This window comes from Triticum aestivum, chromosome 5D, assembly GCF_018294505.1.
Source record: "Triticum aestivum cultivar Chinese Spring chromosome 5D, IWGSC CS RefSeq v2.1, whole genome shotgun sequence".
Lineage (NCBI taxonomy): Eukaryota > Viridiplantae > Streptophyta > Magnoliopsida > Poales > Poaceae > Triticum > Triticum aestivum.
Window position 1 is genome coordinate 343,323,771 of NC_057808.1, and position 6,897 is coordinate 343,330,667.

The window sequence follows — 6,897 nt, forward strand, 5'->3', positions numbered from 1 at the left end:
ATTGTCGATATGGACAATAATAATAACACGGAAAATTCTGATGCTCTTGCTAAAGAACCCCCTATCTTACATACAAAAAAATTCCGAATCGGTCGTGGTAATATTATTGGAAAAGCAGTTATCCAAGATTTCTTTACTTGTGCCGGTGCTTTGCCTTCTATGGGCAGTTATATTCTTCATAGAACTAGTAGTCTTGCGGACGCTATCGCCATGCTTGTAGTTGAACTTTAAAGGCAATTTATGCACATGCATCCTTGCATACAAAGGATTTTCCTAGAATTTTCTAATATTGAGCATTCTTCTGTTAAGCCTGCCGCTACTATCTTTTTGGCTCATGAGTTTAGATTTATAATAAAAGAGGCCAAAGAAATCTTTGCGCACTATAGGGTGGACGTTGGCCGTCCTCCCATAGAGGCCATCCTCTTTGATCAAGAGGAAATAATGCGTTTTCAATCTCTAGACTATGTTGCTTTTAATGAAAACCTTAGAAAAAGGGTTCCTACCAATGTTCTAGTTGATAGAATTTCTAAACTTAATAATGATTTTGCTATTCGGAATAATGAGCTAGGATATTCTCTCGAGTTTAGGCTCACAAAGTTTTGTCAGAAGAATGCTTATAATGATGAATTGGTTGTGCAATACGAAGGGCCAAAGGAGGAACCTGTACCTCCCAAAGTTGATCTTGGGGACTTCTGTCCCATTAAATTTAGCCCTTTTGATTACTTTTGCCTGCCTCAAAGAAAACTTGCTGCTGAACGTAGAGAATATGAAATGAGTTTTCGTGATCTATCCTATTATTATGGCAATACCTAGATCTATCCTTGCTTTTATGCCTAGCTAGGGGCGTTAAACGATAGCGCTTGTTGGGAGGCAACCCAATTTTATTTTAGTTTTTTGCTTTTTGCTTCTGTTTAGGAATAAATATGTGATCTAGCCTCTGGTTAGATTTGCTTTTATGTTTTAAGTAGTGTTTGTGCCAAGTTAAACCTATAGGATCTTCTTGGATGATAGTTATTTGATCTTGCTGAAAATTCCAGAAACTTTCTGTTCACGAAAACAATTGGTTAAAATCACCAGAACGTGATAAAAAACTGATTCCAATTGAAGTAGATCAATAAACAAATTGTCTAGGTCGTCCTATTTTGGTAGAATTTTTTGTGTTCCAGAAGTTTGCGTTAGTTACAGATTACTACTGACTGTTCTGTTTTTGACAGATTCTGTTTTTCGTGTGTTGTTTGCTTATTTTGATGAATCTATGGCTAGTAAAAGAGTTTATAAACCATAGAAAAGTTTGAATACAGTAGGTTTAACACCAATATAAATAAAGAATGAGTTCAATACAGTACCTTGAAGTGGTGTTTTGTTTTCTTTCGCTAACAGAGCTCACGAGATTTTCTGTTGAGTTTTGTGTTGTGAAGTTTTCAAGTTTTGGGTAAAAGATTTGATGGATTATGGAACAAGGAGTGGCAAGAGCCTAAGCTTGGGGATTCCCATGGCACCACAAGATAATCTAAGGACACCAAAAAGCCAAAGCTTGGGGATGCCCCGGAAGGCATCCCCTCTTTCGTCTTCGTCCATCGGTAACTTTACTTGGAGCTATATTTTTATTCACCACATGATTGTGTTTTGCTTGGAGCGTCTTGTATGATTTGAGTCTTTGCTTTTTAGTTTACCACAACCATACTTTCTGTACACACCTTTTGAGAGAGACACACATGATTCAGAATTTATTAGAATACTCTATGTGCTTCACTTATATCTTTTGAGCTATATAGTTTTTGCTCTAGTACTTCACTTATATCTTTTAGAGCACGGTGGTGGATTTTTTTTATAGAAACTATTGTTCTCTCATGCTTCACTTATATTATTTTGAGAGTCCTACAAAACAGCATGGTAATTTGCTTTAATTATGATAGGCATCCAAGATTAGTAAAAAAAAATTATGAGTGTGTTGAATACTATGAGAAGTTTGATGCTTGATAATCGTTTTGAGATATGAAGATGGTGATATTAGAGTCATGCTAGTTGAGTAGTTGTGAATTTGAGAAATACTTGTGTTAAAGTTTGTGATTCCCGTAGCATGCACGTATGGTGAACCGTTATGTGATGAAGTCGGAGCATGATTTATTTATTGATTGTCTTCCTTATGAGTGGCGGTCGGGGACGAGCGATGGTCTTTTCCTACCAATCTATCCCCCTAGGAGCATGCGCGCAATACTTTGCTTTGATAACTTGTAGATTTTTGCAACAGGTATATGAGTTCTTTATGACTAATGTTGAGTCCATGGATTATACGCACTCTCTTTCTTCCACCATTGCTAGCCTCTCTAATACCGCGCACTTTTCGCCGGTATCATACACCCACCATATACCTTCCTCAAAACAGCCACCATACCTACCTATCATGGCATATTCCATAGCCATTCCGAGATATATTGACATGCAACTTACCACCATTTCGTTTACTATGACACGCTCCATCATTGTCATATTGCTTTGCATGATCATGTAGTTGACATCGTATTTGTGGCAAAGCCACCGTTCATAATTCTTTCATACATGTCACTCTTGATTCATTGCATATCCCGGTACACCGCCGGAGGCATTCACATAGAGTCATATTTTGTTCTAAGTTTTTAGTTGTAATTCTTGAGTTGTAAAGTAAATAAAAGTGTGATGATCATCATTATTATAGCATTGTCCCAAGTGAGGAAAGGATGATGGAGACTATGATTCCCCCACAAGTCGGGATGAGACTCCGTATGAAAAAAGAGGCCATAAAAAAGGCCCAAAGAAAAAAATGAGAGAAAAGAGAGAAGGGACAATGCTACTATCCTTTTACCACACTTGTGCTTCAAAGTAGCACCATGATCTTCGTGGTAGAGAGTCTCCTATGATATCACTTTCATATACTAGTGGGAATTTTTCATTATAGAACTTGGCTTGTATATTCCAATGATGGGCTTCCTCAAAATGTCCTAGGTCTTCGTGAGCAAGAGAGTTGGATGCACACGCACTTAGTTTCTTTTGTTGAGCTTTCATATACTTATAGCTCTAGTGCATCCGTTGCATGGCAATCCCTACTCACTCACATTGATATCTATTCATGGGCATCTCCATAGCCCGTTGATACGACTAGTTGATGTGAGACTACCTTCTCCTTTTTTGTCTTCTCCACAACCACCATTCTATTCCACATATAGTGCTATGTCCATGGCTCACGCTCATGTATTGCGTGAAGATTGAAAAAGTTTGAGAACACCAAAAGTATGAAACAATTGCTTGGCTTGTCATCGGGGTTGTGCATGATTAAATACTTTGTGTGATGAAGATAGATCATAGCCAGACTATATGATTTTGTAGGGATAACTTTCTTTGGCCATGTTATTTTGAGAAGACATAATTGCTTAGTTATTATGCTTGAAGTATTATTATTTTTATGTCAATATTAAACTTTTATCTTGAATCTTTCAGATCTGAATATTCATACCACGAATAAGAGAATTACATTGAAAATTATGCTAAGTAGCATTCCACATCAAAAATTCTATTTTTATCATTTACCTACTCGAGGAGGAGCAGGAATTAAGCTTGGGGATGCTTGATACGTCTCCACACATCGACCGCTATCCTGCATGCATCTAGAGTATTAAGTTCATAAGAACAGAGTAATGCTTTAATTAAGATGACATGGTGTAGAGGGACAAACTCATGCAATATGATATAAACCCCATCTTTCTATCCTCGATGGCAACAATACAATACGTGCCTTGCTGCCCCTGCTGTCACTGGGAAAGGACACCGCAAGATTGAACCCAAAGCTAAGCACTTCTCCCATTGCAAGAAAGATCAATCTAGTAGGCCAAACCAAACTGATAATTCGAAGAGACTTGCAAAGATAACCAATCATACATAAAAGAATTCAGAGAAGATTCAAATATTGTTCATAGATAAACTTGATCATAAACCCACAATTCATCGGTCTCCACAAACACACCGCAAAAGAAGATTACATCGAATAGATCTCCACGAGAGAGGGGGAGAACATTGTATTGAGATCCAAAAAGAGAGAAGAAGCCATCTAGCTAATAACTATGGACCCGAAGGTCTGAGGTAAACTACTCACACTTCATCGGAGAGGCTATGGTGTTGATGTAGAAGCCCTCCGTGATCGATGCCCCTTCCGGCGGAGCTCCGAAACAGGCCCCAAGATGGTATCTCGTAGGTACAGAAAGTTGCGGCGGTGGAATTAGGTTTTTGGCTCCGTTTCTGATCGTTTGGGGATACGTAGGTATATATAGGAGGAAGGAGTACGTCGGTGGAGCAACGTGGGGCCCACGAGGGTGGAGGGCGCGCCCAGGGGGTAGGCACGCCCCCTACCTCGTGGCTTCCTGGTGGCTTTCTTGACGTAGGGTCCAAGTCCTCTGGATCATGTTTGTTCCAAAAATCACGTTCCCAAAGGTTTCATTCCGTTTGGACTCCGTTTGATATTCTTTTTCTGCGAAACTCTAAAATAGGCAAAAAAAACAGCAATTCTGGGCTGGGCCTCCGATTAATAGGTTAGTCCCAAAAATAATATAAAAGTGAATAATAAAGCCCAATAATGTCCAAAACAGAAGATAATATAGCATGGAGAAATCAAAAATTATAGATACATTGGAGACGTATCAGTGCACCGCCTGCCCAGGCCGCGTGCGCGGGTGAACATCTGCCAGCCACGAGCCAGGGCTGCGTTGCCCGTGACGGAGACCTCGACCGCGACCCATGAAGCCTTGCTGCAGCGGCTGTCCGCCTGCAGCTAGAGACTGCCTGAACCTGTGGCCGTCAGCTTGCCGGCGAAGAAGTGTGGGAGCTGAAGCCAGGTGCCGGCCGGATTCTCAGACCACACGACGAACTCCGGCAGCACCTCCACCGAGTGGAAGTGTGGCCGGGGAGGCCACGCGACCATGGCGCGCCTCCCTTCATCGATGGGGCTGCCACGACCTGGACGACCCCGACCACGCGAAGAGGCGTCGTCGCGGCCGCGAGGGGCCACGGCGGGGGTCGTGGTGTGCTTGCGTGGGCGGCCGCGCCCCCTCTTGGGCAGCGGCGAGCCGGGCCCCTCTTAGCGGGCCTTCCCCTTCTCTGCGCCGAGAACCTCTTCTCAGGCGCCATGGGAGTCGCTACTAGCAATGAAGCACGGAAGAAGAAGCGAGCGGAGCAGGAAGAGATGAGCGGCGGGGGCTCTGTCCCCTCCTCATTTATAGCGGGAGAAGGCCAACCGAAATCCCCACGATCACAGGTAATGATGATTTTTCTCTGCATGCAGCAGGGACTCGTCAAGTCAGGCAATTGCCGAGGCATCGTGGGGAAGCGGAGACGCCCACGTCCAATCAATCGCCACGCGTCAAGCGAGACCGCAGGCTGTTGGGGCCCGCGGCGCTCCACACTTGCCCTTTGGCTTCGCCTCGAAGCCAAGTTCGAGCGCGCCTTGGGCCCGGGGGCTACTGTCGGCGTCCTGGGAACAGGGGTCCCCAGACTTACCTGCCTGCGGCCCATGGCGTGGCTCCACTAGCGGCCCTGTACTGCCCATCTTCACCAGCAAACACTCAAGACCCTCGCGAGGGGCCAAGCCTCGCGAGGCGGATGACATAAGACCTCCTCGGGGGCGGCCTCACCAGGCTGGCTCGCGAGGGGCGGAGAGATCAAGGCAAGGGGTACCTCGCGAGGTTCCCGTGACATAAGCCATGACGACCGGCGCCAGGCGGGAGCCAGCGCGCGCAGTGTCCTCGTTTCCTCTTTGGTGCTAAAGAGGCAAGCGCAGGCGAGGAGTCCCGAGGCATCAGGCAAAGGTTGCCATATCGGTGCAACGAGACCAAGACCAGCAGGACGGCAGGACGGAGGTCACCGTGGAGCTCAAGACGGCGTCACCACCAGAGCCTTTGGCACGCAAAGACCACCTTTAGTCAGGATAACTTGTACCAGTTGTCTCCCTTCGAATTTGGCCGTTGTGGGATCCCTTCCCGCTCAATATTTGGGGAGAGGACCAGGGCCTCTATAAATAGGGCTAGCCACCACCCTAGCAGGGGATGGATCATTCAGATTATCCCCATCCACACAAGCTCACCAAACACAAGAGCACCTCTCCTCAGGAGGCTGTTCTTCCCTTGTAACTGTTCATCCTCAGCCCAAGAGGCAATCCACCACATCACACTGGAGTAGGGTATTACACCACATCGGTGGCCTGAACCAGTATAAACCTCATGTCTCCCGTTCTTTGGGTTCGTCGAGCTAGGCCTTGCGATCGCGGTGAGGGTGTGAGCTAGATGGAGAGAGATCTTCGTGCGCACCCCAGTGTTCGAACCTCAAGGGTTTTGCCGGAACCCAAAATCCGACAAGCGCCGATAGGCTGCGGCTCGCCGCACAACATGATCAATGTCGCACCGCAGAGCAAGCTAGGCGTGACCGCGCTGATAGGCTGCGGCTCGCCGCACGGCGAGACCGTTGGAGCACCGCAGAGCGAGAGGCGCGGCGCGCCGCACAGCAAGAGCGGATCCATCGGCGCTTGCCTGCTGTCGACACAGCGTTGCAGCTGGGTACACGTCCCGTCAGTACCCCCATTGCTTGCCAGGAGTGGGCAGAGGCCCTCGGTGACGTACTTGCACTAGAGGCCAGCCGCGCCGTACTTGCACCGGACGCCCGCCGTGCCGTTCACATGGGTGGGGCCATTCTCCTTGTCTGCGGCCCGCTGGATGCCAACGCGCTGGTCCGTAGGCTCGACCGCCTCCTTGGCCCAGGTGTCCACCTGGGCACGGTAGAGGAACATGGCCGTCGCATCCTCGAGCTGGTGATCTCTGATGAAATAGCCAACTTGGAGCTCGAGATCATGCTCCAGATGTACCGCGAGCGTGTCGACCG